The 16745-nt window shown below is 45.2% G+C and overlaps 1 protein-coding gene and 1 long non-coding RNA gene across 2 annotated transcripts in view; one reads left to right on the top strand and one right to left on the bottom strand.

Annotated features, from left to right (window-relative positions):
• Positions 1–16745, bottom strand: part of LOC140417948 (uncharacterized) — a 142860-nt gene that overhangs the window by 22348 nt on the left and 103767 nt on the right. The gene's annotated exons all lie outside the window — the stretch shown is intronic.
• LOC140419930 (uncharacterized) lies at positions 6–8329 on the top strand. Its single transcript, XR_011946096.1, has 3 exons — positions 6–132; positions 1271–2436; positions 7156–8329. It is a non-coding gene; the product is annotated as an uncharacterized lncRNA (long non-coding RNA).

The following is a 16745-nucleotide window of genomic DNA, read 5'->3' as shown; positions in this document are numbered from 1 at the left end:
GCAGCCGGCAACCAATGGAAAATATTGGAGGACTGGAAGGACTCTGGTCCTCCAGGCAATCAGAGCGCGGGCTTTGTTTGAACGAAGATTGACCTTCGCACAGACTGAAACGTCCTTCTGTCTCCAACTTCTGTGAGTAAACTACTTTATTTTCTCTCCTTTCCATTCATTTTCTTATTCTGACCTTCACTTGGTGATTTGCAGCAATTGAAGGGGAAGAAAGGGAATCTAGTCTGTATATTAACCACATTTTTTGAGGCAGAACACATTTTTTAGGGGCAGCCCGGTAGCATAGTGGTTAGTACAGTTGCTTCACAGCTCGAGGGTCCTAGGTTCGATTCCCAGCTTGGGTTGCTGTCTGTGCGGAGTCTGCACGTTCTCCCTGTGTCTGTGTGGGTTTCCTCTGGGTGCTCCGGTTTCCTCCCACAGTCCAAAGATGCAGAATCATAGAATTTACAGTGCAGAAGGAGGCCCTACGGCCCATCGAGTCTGCATCGGCCCTTGGAAAGGGCACCCTACCTAAGCCCACTCCTCCACCCTATCCTCGTAACCCAGTATCCGCATCAACCTTTTGTGGACACCATGGGCAATTTATCATGGCCAATCCACCTAACCTGCACATCTTTGGACTGTGGGAGGAAACCGGAGCACCCGGAGGAAACCCACGCACACACGGGGAGAATGTGCAGACTCTGCACAGACAGTGACCCAAGCCAGGAATCGAACCTGGGACTCTGGAGCGGTGAAGCAATTGTGCTAACAACTGTGGTACCATGCTGCCGTGTGGGTTAGGTGGATTGGCCATGCTGAGTTGCCTTTAGTGTCTAAAAAGATTAAGTGGGGATTACTGGGTGGCAGTTACAGGGACAGGGTAGAGACGTGGGCTTGAGTAGGGTGCTCTATGTAAGGGCTGGTGCAGGCTCGATGGGCTGAATGGCCTCCTTCTGCACGGTAGATTCTATGATTTTTAGTCCAATAATATAGACATATATCTGTCTGGCAGCCTGCATTTAAATTTTCATGTTTCTGTGTCCAGGACAGGAAGCAGTGAGCAGGGATCTGTCACTCAGACTGAATCAGCAGCTTCAGGAGAATTGGGAAGGTGAATATTAGATACAGCAGAGTAAGAATGGAAGGAGAGTTTGTGGGATAGAGATTTACAGCTTTTGGGGAATGAGAGAGGAAAGAATGTTCCAGAGAAACTAGAATTGTCTGTTCTGAATCTCTATCCTGTACTGAAAGTGATAACTTTTGTACATTGTTTTTCCAGGATATTGGAAGAGGAAGAATTACAGACCGAAATCTCAAATGTCATGTCTCGATCTGATAGATTCACTCGTTTCCTTGAGACCGGAATATCATCAGCCTTTGAAGCAGGAAGGAGAAATGTTTTCTGTTCTGTCTGCTTCAAAAGATTTTAATCATCAGTGTGACTGGAAAAGCACCAAGACACACACACCCGAGTGAGAGTGTTCCAGGAAAGAACTTTAACTAATTAAAAAGCAGAAGAAATTTATCACATTCTTCACAGCGGGCACCGTACATGTGTTCTGTGTGTGGATGACATTTCAACTGATTGTCCAACCTGCAGAGTAACAAATGCATCCACATCATGAAGAAACCGTGCAAATGTGGTGGCTGGGAAGGGTTTCAGATCTCCATCTGTGCTGGAAACGCATCGTCGCATTCACACCAGAGAGAGGCCGTTCACCTGCTCTCTATGTGGGAAGGGATTCACAGCCCCATCTAAGCTGGAGATTCTTTGCCGCAGTCACATTGGGGAAATGCCGTTCACCTGTCCTGAATGTGGGAAGGGATCTGTCATTCATTCATCCAACTTACCGACACACTGACGAGTTCATACTGGGGAGAGGCTCTTCACCTGCATTGAGTGTGGAAAATAATTCAATCAGTCAACTTATCTACAGATACACAAGCGAGTTCACACCGGTGAGAGGCCATTCACCTGACCAGTTGTGGGAAGAGATTTAGGAATTCTTCCAACTTAGTGACACATCAGTGGGTACACACTGGGGGAGGCCATCCGTCTGCTCTCAGCGTGGGAAGAGATTCAGTGATGCACCGGCCCTGCGGACACCAGCGAGTTCACACCGGGGAGGGGCCATTCACCTGCTCCATGTGTGGGTAGTGATTCACTCAGTCATCCAGCCTGCTTGTACACCAGGTCACTCACACGTATGAAAGATCCTTTAAATGCTCGGAATGTGGGAAGGGCTTCAAAACTGCTGCAGTTCTGAGGGTCCACCAGCGTATTCACGCCGAGGACAAACCGTTTAGCTGCTCTCACTGCGCAAAGAGATTTAAAATGTCGTCCGGCATTCTGAGACATTGGCGAGTTCACACCGGGGAGAGCCTGTTCACCTGCACTGAGTGTGGGAAGGGATTCACTCACTCACACCACCTGCTGACACACCGGTGAGTTCACAAGTGATGACAATGGTTGGATTCAGGTGCGTTTCTGCTTTCAATTGGAGAGACTGGAGCTGATGAAATTTCTCTCTTTAGTATGTAGGTTCATGAGGGTAGAGAACGGAGCCACTCGGAACCAGGCCATGCTGGCTCTGTGTAGAGCAAACCAGTCAGTTCTATTTCCCCATTCTATCCCGATATCCCTGCAGGTTTATTTCCCTCAAGTATTGATCCAAATTCCGTTTATAACCATCCTGTCATCTAGGCTTCAACCAGCCTCATAGGAAATGGGTTCCAGCTCATTACCACTCGGTTTAAATGCACACGAAGCTCAGAGTGCACAGGAGGCCATTCTGCCCAACCGGCTCATGCTTTCGCCAAGCTATCCAATTAAAACCATCACGCTGCAATTTTCCTGTCCTTTCAAGAATCTGTCCAGTTCCCTTTTGAAAGACAACAGTTGAAACTGCTTCTTGCGCTGTTTTCAGGCGCACATTCCAAATCACAACAACTCGCTGTGTTTTTAATCAAATCATTCAGGACACTGTGTTTGGATTTTCACAAGAGTTTTCAAAATGGTGTCAAATATATGGGTATCACAGAAATTGAAGATTGAATTTTTATTAATCATCTTGATGAAGGAATTGAGTGTAATATATCTAATTCCTGGACAATTTAAAATTTTGCACAGGACGTCCTAAAATGTTTCACAGCCAATGAAGTGTAATCACCGTTGTAATTCAGCAAACTGTCGGTCTTTGGTAATCAATTTTAGTTTTAAAAATCAATCACTTTAATAACGTATTCGCTGTCATAAATAACAAGGTCAAGGAAGATAACATAGATGTATGTATTTAAAAAAATAACATTGTACCTAAATGTTCCTAGAAACAGCAGGGCCACCAGACATTATTTGAACTAAGAATATTTCCTAATTTTAATAAACTGCATGACATCATTTTCTGTCAAAGTCTGTGTCAAGAATAAGGCTCATTGCTGAATTAGTAAGAAAGAAAGCTATTGTTTTCCACAAGATGTCTTTTTGAACCATCGGATCTTATATTAACCAAATGTGTTAATTGAAGATTAGTGTATTAATTAACTACAAGTCAACTCATCACCGCTCGTGGCTGTGCAGCCTCTATTGTGCCTGTAATGAAGCAGGACGGAACCATACGCATTTACGGAGATTTTAAAAGTACCATCAATCTGGTTTTATGTGCGGATCAATACCTGCTACTGTTGATTGAGGTTTTGTTCACTGGCCTAGCAGGAGGACAGAAATTCAGTAAAATTGACCTATTGCAGGCTTATTTGCAAATGAATGTTGAGGCTGAATATCCACATTTGCTCACCATTCTAAGAGAAGGCAGCTAAGAAGATGGAGGCTATCATGGAGGATCCATGACCAATGAATGTAACACAGTTAAGATCATTCCTCGGGTTAATTAATTTGATTCAATGCGAGCAACCCTGCTTAAACCATGACCTAATTAGTTGTGCATCAAACAAGCATAGCAATGGACACCAGAGTGTGAAAAAGCACATCAGTCAGTTAAAGAAACACTGAAGAATTCAGGAGTGTTGGTCCATTTCAACCCAAAGTTACCACCACAACTTACCAATGATGTCTCGCTGTACGGTGTTGGGATGGTGGTGTCACACATACCACCTTCAGGGGAAGAAAGACCAATAGCTTCTGTCACATACCTTAACAAGTGCTGAATCAGATTACGTCCAGTTGGAGAAGGAGGCACTGAGTATTATTTATGGTGCGAGAAGATTTCACCAATATCTCTGTGGTCGTCACTTCACATTGCTAACGGCACACAGGCCCTTAACTATTTTGGGCCACAAAATGTTTTCCTTCATTGTCAGCAGGGAGACTTCAACCATGGTGTTACACATTGACTTTGCAGGGCCATACGAGGGGCACATGTTGATGGTTGTCATAGATACGCATTCCAAATGGCCTGAGGTGGTCCTAATGAAATCAACAACTGCGGAACAAACCATCGAAAATCCTGATGCGATTTTCCCGCCAGATTTGGGAAACCAGAACAAATTGTGAGTGATAACGGTCCACAATTCACAGCTCAGGAGTTTGAGAACTATCTAAAGAGGAGTGGTATCCAACACATAAAATCAGCACCTTATCACCCATCCACAAATGGTTCAGCCGAGAGGTTTGTCCAGTCCTTGAAGATGCACTGAGAACCTTCAAGGACCAAGGATCATTAAATTGCCATCTAAACAGTTTCTTGGCGACGTCTCGCCACACCACACACACGACCACTCAGAGTTCCCCAGCTTTACTACTACTGAAGAGGAAGCGTAGAACCACATCTGATCAACATTTCCCCTGGAGACGTCCGAGATAGTGGAACACAATCAGCAGTCACAAACCTGAAGAAGAGAAGGGAATCCCAAAAGATGCTTTTTTGGACAAGGAGAGCAGGTTTTGGTGTGAAGCTGCACCACCAGCGAGAAGAGGGTCCCTGTAACTGTGTTGTCTGAAACTTGCCCTGTCTCCTACACTGTGCAAACTGAAGATAAGCGAGTGTGGAGACGACACAGATCAGTTGTTAGTGACACCCTTCAATATGCCAGTACCGTGTGTGCTAGAACTACCTCAGGATGAACCGCCATCCATACTACCCGATCATGTGACTGCGACTTCTGGTCAATCCGCAGAAACCGAGATTGCTGAAGAACCCCTTGCTGCTCCTAATCTTCTGTCTGCAAAAGAGACTATAACACCTTCCAGGGGATAGACATCTTCTGAAGACCAGGAGAGGACATCCAAGGATAAGAAGAACCAAATCCCTTAAGTGAGCAGGCAACCAGTGCAGAATAGACACCTGCCAGATCGTCTTTCCTATTGACTGTATAATTCTTTGCCTGCCCTTGTGTATATGTTTTGATGATGATGTAAATGTAATTTTTTTGATTGGATTGGATTTATTGTCACATGTATTAGGATACAGTGAAAAGTATTGTTTCTTGCATGCAGTACAAACAATGCATACCGTAAATAGGGAAGGAAGGAGAGACTGCAGAATATAATGTTACGTTGTAGCAAGATGTAGAGAAAAGATCAACTTAATACAGTGATGGGGCGGCACGTGGCCAAGTGGTTAGCACTGGGACTACGGCGCCGAGGACCCAAGTTTGAATCCCGGCGCTGGGTCACTGTCCATGTGGAGCTTGCACATTCTGTGTCTGCTTTGGTTTCACCCCCACAACCCAAAGGTGTGCAGCTTAGGTGGATTGGCCACGCTAAATTGCCCCATAATTGGAAAAAAATAATGGGGTACTCTAAATTTATTTTTTTTAAATTTTAAAAACGTAATACAGTGGTTGAAGCTTTCTTAACTGGCCGAATTTTAGGGGGGTTGGTTCTATTCGGTTTTGTCCCAGGTGCTCAGACGTTCACTGAAGGGGCCGAATTTTAGGGCAGCCCGATTTTGTGTAGCAGCAAACACCAAAAGGTTCATAAGTGTAAATAGCATGTGGGATCAGCCAAACATGACCTCCGAAAAAGAGGAAAGAGAAAGGGAAGTGGAATGAGTGGGGTTCTGGGATAAATACATTCTGCATCCCACAACCAAACTGTGGAGCAGCTCTCTCAATAAGTTCACAGCTGATCTGATTGTAACCTCAACTCCACATTCCCACCGACCCCCCGATAACCTTTCACTCCCTTGCTTCTCAAGAATCTATCCAGCACTGCCTTCAAGATGGTCAAATCTAGGATTTGGATTCTCACCAGCTGATTATGGGAGGGGGTGGTGCGGATTTCAATTCTATAAGGGAGCCAAGGTTGGATAGGTTCAGCCCTAATTTTCACAGTAACTTCATTGCAGCGTTAATTTCAGCCTACATGTGACACTAATAAGACACAGGTGCTGAATTAGGCCACTCGGCCCATCGAGTCTGCTCCGCCATTCAATCATGGCTGATATTTTCTCATCCCCATTCTCCAGCCTTCTCCCCATAACCTCTGATCTCCTTAATAATCAAGAATCTATCTATCTCTGTCTTAAAGACACTCAGTGATTTGGCTTTGATCGATAATGTCCAATTAAATCCGCTACCATGATGGCGGGGCTTGTCCCTACCGGCCATGTCGTTGGTGTCCGAGGCACGTGGGCCTTCCCAAATGAGGAAAACTCAAATGCAGCAAAGAGTTCCACAGATTCACCACCCCCTGGCTGAAAAAAATCCTCACATTTATTTTAAAGGATCCTCCCTTTAGTCTGAGATTGTATCCTCTGGTTCCAGTTTTTCCGACAAGTGGAAACATCCTCCCCATGTCCACTCTATCCAGGCCTCGCAGTATCCTGTAAGATTCAATAAGATCCCCCCGATCCTTCTAAACTCCGAGTACAGACCCAGAGTCCTCAACCGTTCCTCATTCGACAAATAAAGGGTTGAGCAAGTTTAATGGGCCAAATGGCCGACTGCAGCTCCAATTTGTTCTGATCTCTGTGTCCAGGACAGGAAGCAGTGAGCAGGGATCTGTCAATCAGCCTGAATCAGCACCTTCAGGAGAATTGGGAGGGTGAATATTAGATACAGTGAATGGAGGGAGTGTGTGTGGGATGGAGATTTACAGCTTTTGGGGAATGAGAGAGGGAAGAATGTTCCATGGAAACTAGAATGGTCTGTTCTGAGTTTCTATCCTGTCCTGACAGTGATGTATTTTGTAAATTGTTTTTCCAGGATATTAGAAAAGGAGGAATTACAGACAGAAAGCCCAAACATCACATCTTGATCTGACAGAGTCACTTGATTCTTTGGGACACACACACCCGAGTGAGAGTGTTCCAGAGCACTGACTGTGGAAAGAGCTTCAACCAGTTACAGAGCTTCACAGCGGGGAGGGACTGTACACGTGTTCTCTGTATGAGGAAGCCTTCAATTGTCTAACCTGGAGAGATACAAAGAGACCCAGAACAAGGAGAAACAGTGGAAATGCCAGGACATTGGGAAGGGATTCAAAGCTCCACCTGCACTGGAAGCTCATCGGCGCATTCACACTGGGAGAGGCCATTCAGCTGCTCTCAGTGTGGGAAAGGATTCAGTCAGTCATTCACCCTGCAAACACACCAGAGGGTTCACACTGGGGAGAGGCCATTGAACTGCTCTCAGTGTGGGAAGAGATTCAATCAATCAGCCAGCCTGACGTCCCACCGGCGAGTTCACACGGAGGAGAAGCCGTTCACCTGCTCTCAGTGTGGGAAGGGATTCAGACATTTATCCACCCTACGGAGACATCAGCCAGTTCACCCCGGGGAGTGAGCATTCACCTGCATTCAGTGTGGGAAGGGATTCTGTGTTTCCTTGTACCTGCTGAGACACCAACAAGGTCACAAGTGATTACAGGGATTGGATTCTGCTGTTATTGTTGCTACTCTCAATTACACCCAGAACAGCATTGTGTTCATTCTGTCAGTTGGTCAATGGGGAGGGTCGGAGGGATTTCGTTCTGCTGGACTGGCCGGTCTCACGACTTTGCCTCCAGTGGGCTGATGCTCTTGAGCCTTGTGGCAAATACTTGACTTCAAATTTCACCAGGATCACAGAGTGAAAGGGTGTTTGGAAGGTAGATGACAGATAGTTCCTGTTTCTGTTTGGAACCACAACGCATGCAGTTCAGATGAAGATAGGCTTTGGTGGTTACATGGTTCCGTCTCAGAAGGAAACTGTCAAGCTATGAGGGGCAAGTTGATTGGGAACTCACAATAAAATGTGTAATGAAACACAGGCAATCGCATTTAAGGAATTATCACATATTTACATAAAATATAGATTCCTTTAAGAAACAAAAATCCAACAGGAATAGTGACGCAACCGTGGCTAACAAGAAAAATTAAAGATTCCATTAGGTCAAAGGAAGAGGCTCACTGATCGATTACAGATTTATTGCTTCACTGATTTATTGGTATCTTGAAGAATTGATGCAGTATAATTCTTAAATTCAGTATACATACAGACAGAAAATGGAATATTCACAATGCAAAGTCATTGTTTCAGATAAAAATATGAGAGTTGCTGTACAGCAACTTAATATGTGTCAGAATCTAACACGGTTTCAAGAAAAGTTGCATAAAAGCCCTCGTAATGAATAAACCATTGTTCTACAAATACATCTAATAATGAAAAAGTTTTGCAGCCTTAGCAACAGAAACATTTACAAAATGTAGCAAAGCCTCAGCAACAAGCAAGGTTAATGCAGAACATCTTATCTTCAGAGGATTGGTACACGTGGCGGGAGCATGTAGACATTTAATTAATTTGATAGACATTAATTAATCTTAAGTAATGACCAATGCCTGGATAATAAATCATGCTCCAAGTGACAGAGTTTTCTGATTAAATCAGGAAGCCTCAGCTGAGAATTTGAAACCAATAAGGGGTTAGACCATTGATAAGAATTTCTTTAAGAATAGTTTCATGACTAAAGTTTGTTCTGTATTCATGCTTTAAGAAATTCTGAACCATCTATTAATTTCCTAATATTTTCTGATGTTTTTGTTTAACTCTCTTTATTATGTTTTGATGTATTATTTGATCTGAATTTTGATTTATTTTTATGTAAGAGAATCAAGGTGGATAATTAGCAATAAAGTTGCATTTTTGGACACCTCCAATCAACCAGATCTTGGGCTAATTTTTGAAGATAAAATAAAAGATCTTATCACTCATATAGTTGCCAAAATAAGTGTAACCCTGGGGATTGGAAACTTGTTTTAGAATTCAGGAAAGGAGGATCAAGAAACTCATAAAAAGAAAATAGAATATGAGAGCAAACTGGCGAGAAACATAAAAAAACGACTGGAAAAGTTCCTGTAAAATGTGAAAAGGAAAAGATTCACAAAGACCAATGTGGGTCCATTCCAGGCAGAGACAGGAGAGTTTATAATGGGGAATAAGGAAATTACAGCAAAACTAAACAATGTGTCTGTCTTCACAGAGGAAGATACGGAAATTGTCAGAAAAACACGAGACAACAAATGGACCAGTGAGCACGAGGAACTGAAAGAGATTAGTATTAGTGAAAAAGCAGTACTGGAGAAATTAATGTGGTTGAAAGTTAATAAATCCCCAAAAGCTGCTGCTCTACATCCCAGATGTGTTGAAAGAGGTGGCTGTAGAGATAGTGGATACATTGGTGATCATCTTTCAAAATTCGAAAGATTCTGGAATGGTTCCTGCAGATTGGAAGGTGGTAAATGTAACCCCACTATTTAAGGAGGGAGAGAGAAAACGGGGAACCACAGACCCATTAGCCTGACATCAGTAGGAGGGAAAATGCTACAATCTATTATAAAGGATGTGATAACATACAAATTAGGAACAGGAGTAGGCCACTCGGCCCCTCGAGCCTGCTCCACCATTTAATAAGTTGATCTGATTGTAACCTCAACTCCACATTCCCCCCAATAACCTTTCACCCCCTTGCTTATCAAGAATCTATTCAACTCAGTCTTCAAAATATTCAAAGACTCTGCTTCCACTGCCCTTTGAGGAAGAGAGTTCCAAAGACTCCCAACTCGGAGAGAAAAAAGTTCTCCTCTGCCTTAAATGGGCAAGTTATTACTTTTAAAGCGACTCCAATTTCTAGATTCTCCCACAAGAGGAAACATCCTTTCCACATCCACCCTGTCAAGGCCCCTCAGGATCTGATACGGTTCAATCAAGTCACCTAAACTCCATTGGACACAAGCCCAGCCTGTCCAATCATTCCTCATAAGACCAGCCTCCAATTCCAGAAATGAGTCCAGTAAACCTTCTCTGAACTGCTTCCAACACATTTACATCATTCCTTAAATGAGAGCAATACTGTACACAGTGCTCCAGATGTGGACTCATCAATTTCCTGTATAACTGAAGCACAACCTCCCTACTTTTGTATTCAATTCCCTTTTTGTGATTCATGCTCTTGGACACCCAGATCCCTCGGGAATCTCAGAGCTCTACAATCTCTCACTATTCAGATCAGAAACTGTTCTATTCTTCTGGCAACATGGACAATTTCTCATTTTCTCACATTATTCTCCATTTGGCAGATCTTTTCCCACTCACGTAACCTACCTCTATCCCTTCTAGTCTCCTTATGTCCTCTTCACAATTTACATTCCTACCAATCTTTATACCATCGGAGCATCAGAGCAGGAGTTGGCCATTCAGCCCATCGATCCTGCGCCACCATTCAATATGATCATGGCTGATCATCCACTTCACGGTAGCACAGTAGTTAGCACAGTTGCTTCACAGCTCCAGGGTCCCAGGTTCGATTCCGGCTTGGGTCACTGTTTGTGCGGAGTTTGCACTTTCTCCCGGTGTCTGCGTGGGTTTCCTCTGGGTGCTCTGGTTTCCTCCCACAGTCCAAAGATGTGCAGGTTAGGTGAATTGGCCATGCTAAATTGCCCTCAGTGTCCAAAAAGGTTGGGTGGGGACTTAGGTAAGGTGCTCTTTCCAAGGGCCGGTGCAGACTCAACGGGCCAAATGGACTCCTTCTGCATTGTAAATTCTATGATTCTATGATTCAATGTCTTTTTCCCCACACTATCTCCATATCCATATGGGTTATTGATATTTAGAAATCTGTCAGTTGCGTGGCACAGTTGCCCAGTGGATAGCACTGTTGCCTCATGGCACCAAGAACCTGAGTTCGATCCTGCCCCGGGTCACTGTCCATGTGGAGTTTGCATATTCTCCTAGTGCCTTGTGGGTCTCAGATCCATAACCGAACTTGATATGCAGCATTGGTGAATTGGCCACGCTCCACTACCGCTTAATTAGAAAAAAATAGTTTATTAAACAAAAAAAAAAAGAAATCCGTCAGTCTCTGCTTTAAACACACTCAGTGACTGAGCTTCCACAGCCCTCTGGGGTAGAGAATTCCAAAGATTCACAACCCTCTGAATAAAGAAATGTCTCCGCCGAGACCGGTCCTAAGTGGCTTCCCCCTTAGTTTGAAATTGTGTCCCCTGGTTCCAGACTCTCCAACTCTGGGAAACATCTCACCTGCACCCACCCGGTCTATTCCTTTATGGATTTTGTAAGTTTCAATGAAATCCCCTCTCATTCCTTGAAACTCGAGAGAAAAGAGGCCTAGTTTCCCCAATCTCTCTTCATAGGACAGTCCTGCCAAACCCGGAACAAGTCTGGTGAAACTTTGTTGCTGTTCCTCTGTGGCAATACCTTTCCTAAGGTAAGGGGAGTAAAACTGCACACATTACTCCAGCTGTGGTCTAAGCATTTCATAATGATCGATGTCATCGAGGCACGTTGCCTGGTTCTTCTTTGGCACCGGGATGATGGTGGTTTTCTTGAAGCAGGTGGGAATCTCAGAACAGAGTAGGGAGAGGTTGAGGATGTCCGCGAACACACCCGCCAGTTGGTCCGCGCAGGATCTGGGTGCATGGCAGGGACTCCGTCAGGGCCCGTCGCTTTCCGAGGGTTCACTTTCAAGAAGGCCAATCTGACTTTGTACGCTGTGACGGTGGGCACGGGTGTGCCCAAGGCTGCTGGGGCAGATGACAAAGGTTTGTTGGTTTCCTGCTCGAAATAAGCATTGAATGCATAGAGAATGTCAGGAAGGGGTGCGCTGTTGCTAAAGATCCTACTCAGCTTTGCTTTTTAGCGCATTGCGTTGTTTAAGCCTTGCCACAATCGATGAGAGTCCATGATTCTCGCTTAGTCTGGACAACTTCTGTTGTCTCTTGGCATCCCTGTTGGCTTTGCAGAGGTTGTACCCAGATTTATTTGTATAGGTCAGGGTTGCCGGACTTGAACGTCTCAGACGTGGCCTTGAATCTCCCGATTAAACCATGGGTTCGGGTTGGGTAACGTACGTACTACCTTCTTTGACACACAATCTTCTACACACTTGCTGATGAAATCCGTGATGGTGCTGGCATACTCGTTTAAGTTTACTGCTGAGTTCTTGAATATGAACCAGTCGCGCAGGAACTCTTCTGTTGCCTCGGACCAGCATTGCACAACCTTCATAACCAGATTCTCCAGCTTAAGTTTCTGCTTGTATGCCGGGAGAAGGAGCGCCATCTTGTGGTCCGATTTCCGAAGTGCAGTCAGGGGATGGATCACCAGGCGCCCTTGATGTTTGTGTAGCAGTGGTCAAGGATGTTGGGGCCGCACTCTTGAGGTTGGCCTGGTTAAAGTCCCCGGCCACGATGAACAAGGCCTCCGGGTATTCTGCTTCATTGTTATTTATAGCGGTTACAATTCATCAAGCGCCTTCTTCACTTCCGCCTGGGGTGGGATGTAGACTGCCGTGATGATGGCAGAAGTGAACTCCGTGGAAGGTAGTATGGGCGGTACTTCACAGTCGCGTATTCCTGGTCCGGGGAGCAGTAGTTCGCCAGGGTCGCCACATCCGAGCACCAGGAGTTGGCGAGGAGACAAACACTTTCACCCACTCCAGGTTCAGTCCTGGATGTGATTAACAGCAGAAACTAACCCTTCATAACTTGTGAAACCTTTGGTGTCTCAGCATGTTGGACGACTGAGTGAATTCCTCCCCACAGTGAGAGGTGAATGGCTTCTTTCCAGTGTGAACTCGCTGGTGTCTCCGCAATGTGGATGATGTTTGAAACATCTTTGTGCAGTGAGCGCAGCTGAACGGTCTCTCCTCAGTGTGAATGCGCTGGTGGGACATCAGTACCTGAGAACTTTTAAACCCATTCCCATAGTCAGAGCATTTAAAGGGTCTCTCATTGGTGTGAGTGAGATTGTGGTTCAGCAGGCTGGATAATTGAGCAAATCCCTTATCACACACAGAGCAGATAAACGGCTTCAACCCGGTGTGAACTCGCTGGTGTGTCTGCAGGTGGGGTAACTGAGTGAATCCCTTATCACACACAGTGCAGGTGAACGGCCTCTCCCCGGTGTGAACTCGTTCGTGTTTCCGCAGGTTACCAATGTCAGTGAATCCCTTTTCACACTGAGTGCAGATGAATGGCCACTCCCCAGTGTGAACTCGTTCATGTCTCCGCAGGTTGCCAATGTCAGTGAATCCCTTTTCACACTGAATGCAGGTGAAAGGCCTTTCTCCAGTGTGAACTCGTTGGTGTGTCTGCAGGTGGGATAACCGAGTGAATCCCTTCCCACAGTCAGAGCAGGTGAACGGCCTCTCCCCAGTGTGAACTCGTTCGTGTCTCCGCAGGTTGCCAATGTCAGTGAATCCCTTTTCACACTGAATGCAGGTGAAAGGCCTCTCTCCAGTGTGAACTCGTTGGTGTGTCTGCAGGTGGGATAACCGAGTGAATCCCTTCCCACAGTCAGAGCAGGTGAACGGCCTCTCCCCAGTGTGAACTCGTTCGTGTCTCCGCAGGTTGCCAATGTTAGTGAATCCCTTTTCACACTGAGAGCAAGTGAAAGGCCTCTCTCCAGTGTGAATTTGTTCGTGTTTCCGCAGGCTGCCAATGTCAGTGAATCCCTTTTCACACTGAGAGCAGGTGAACTGCCTCTCTCTAGTGTGAACTCGTTTGTGTTTCCACAGGTTGCCAATGTCAATGAATCCCTTCCCCCACACAGAGCAGGTGAACGCCCTCTCTCCAGTGTGACTGTGTTGATGCCTTGCCAGCTCGTGTGGGGCTGTGAATCCCTTCCCACAATCCTCACATTTCCATGGTTTCTCCATGGTCTGGGTGATCTTGCGTCTCACCACGTTGGACGATCAGTTGAAGCCTCGCCCACACGCAGTACACCTATACAGTCTCTCCCTGTTGTGAATGGTGTAGTATGTTTTCAGGCTGTGTCATTGGTTAAAGCTCTTTCCACAGTCAGTGCTCTGTAACAGTCTCACACGGGTGTGTGTGTGCGTCTCAGTGCTTTTCCAGACACACTGATGTTTAAAATCTCTTGAAGCAGACAGAACAGACAAACATTTCTCCTAGATTCTAAGGCCGATGATCCCAAGAATTGAGTGACTCAGTCAGTTCTTGACGTGATATTTAGTTTGAGATATCGGCCTCAAACTCCTCTCGTTCGAACTTCCTGCAAACAGATTTTACAATAGTAATCATTGTCAGTACAGGATAGAAATTGAGAACAGACAATTCTAGTTTCTATCGAACATTCTTTCCTCTCTCTTTCAATGAAATGCTCTAAATCTCAATCCCACACACTCTCCCTCCATTCTCACTCTGCTGAGTCTAATATTCACCCTCCCAATTCTCCTGAAGGTGCTGATTCAGGTTGTTTGACAGATCCAAGCTCACTGCTTCCTGTCCTGGACACAAAGACCTGAAAATCTTCATGCAGGCTGCCAGACACATATATGTCTATATTACTGGATGGAAAATGTGTGTAATATACACTTACCTTTATCTCCCAATTTTCCTGAAGGTGCTGATCAACAAATCTAAACTCACTAAAACCTGTACAAGAGTAGAGAATCTCCATCTAAGTACATTTACTGATTAGAGATAGGGAAATCGGAGGAAGAATTTTATTTATTATTGGAGTAGTCATGACAGGGAACTCACTGCCCACAAGGGTTGTGGAGGTCCAGATGTTCAATAATTTAAAATAAAATAGGATGGTCACTTGAAGAAAATAAGCTTTCAGGGGAACAGGGATATCGAGGGGGAATGGGACTGACTGGATTGCTGTACAGAGAGTCAGCATTGACTTGAGCTACCAAATGGATTCTGTCATTGCTGCAATGACTGTATGACTGGAAATATATAATGTAGGTACAGTACTATATTACAAAAGTAGAAATAATAATACATGTATTTTATTACAGAACCATCAATAATATATATAATACATACCACATAACAACACTAGACGTATCTCTGTCTGATATTAAATTTGTAAAATTAATTTACGGGATGTGGACAATGCTGGTCAGGCCAGCATTTATTGCCCATCCCTCGTTGCCCTTCCGAAGTAGTGGTGAGTTGCCTTCTTGAACTGCTGCAGCCTTGAGGTGTAGGTACATCCCGTGCTGTTTTTTCATTTGTTTTTTGTAAATTTAGAGTACCCAATTCATCTTTTACAATTAAGGGACAATTTAGCATGGCGAATCCACCTACCCTGCACATCTTTGGGTTGTGGGGGCGAAACGTACGCAAACACGGGGAGAATGTGCAAACTCCACGCAGACAGTGACCCAGAGCCGGGATTGAGCTTGCGACCTCGGCGCCATGAGGCAGCAGCACTAACCATTGCTCCACCATGCTGCTCTACATCCCCTGTGCTGTTGGGGAGGGAATTCCAGGATGTTGCCCCAGGGACAGTGAAGGAATGGCAATATATTTCGAAGTCAAGGTGGTGTGTAACTTGGAGGAGAACCTCCGGGTGGTGAGGTTCCCAGGTATCTGCTGCTCTTGTCCTTCTAGATGGTAGTGGTTGTGGGTTTGGAAGGTGCTGTCTGAGGAATCTTTATGAGTTACTGCAGTGTATCTTGTAGATGGTATACACAGCTGCTACTGTTTGTCAGTGGTGGAAGGTTTGAATGTTTATGGAAGGGGGTGCAATCAATCAGGCTGCTTTGTCCTGGATAGAGTTGAGCTTCTTTGTTGTTGGAGCTGCACTCATCCAGCAAAGTGGAGCGCATTCGATTACACTCCTGACTTGTGCTTGTAGATGTCTGGTGGACAGGCTTTGGCGTATCAAGAAGCATGTTACTCATCATAGGATTCCCAGCCCTTGATCTGCCCTGGTAGCTACAGTATTAATATGGTTAGTCCAGTTCAGTTTTTGATCAATGGTAACCCCCAGGATGTTGGTTGTGCGGGTTTCAGCGATGGGAATGCCACTGAATGTCATGGGGTGGTAGTTAGATCCTCTCTTTTCGAAGATGGTCATTGCCTGGCACATGTGTAGCGCAAATGTAACTTGCCACTTATCAGCCCAACTCTGGATATTGTCCAGATCTTACTGAATTTGGACATGGACTGCTTCATTATCTGAGGAGTTGAGAATGGTGCTGAACATTGTTTGTGGATGACTGCACACCACCACTTCTCACCTTATGATGGAAGGGAGATCATTGATGAAGCAGCTGAAGATGGTTGGGCCTAGGATACTGCCCTGAGGAGCTCCTGCAGTGATGTCATGGAGCTGAGATGATTGACCTCCGATCGCCACAACCATCTTCCTTTGTGCCAGGTATGACTCCAACCAGTAGAAAGTTATACCCCGATTCCCATTGACTCCAGTTTAGCTGAGGCTCCCTGATGCCATACTCGGTCAAATGCTGCCTTGATGTCAAGGGGAGTCACTCTCACCTCACTTCGAGCATTCAGCTCTTTCGTCCAAGTTTGAACCAA

The sequence above is a fragment of the Scyliorhinus torazame genome, chromosome 5 (genome assembly GCF_047496885.1).
Source record: "Scyliorhinus torazame isolate Kashiwa2021f chromosome 5, sScyTor2.1, whole genome shotgun sequence".
Lineage (NCBI taxonomy): Eukaryota > Metazoa > Chordata > Chondrichthyes > Carcharhiniformes > Scyliorhinidae > Scyliorhinus > Scyliorhinus torazame.
This window is presented reverse-complemented; position numbering and strand designations above follow the sequence as displayed.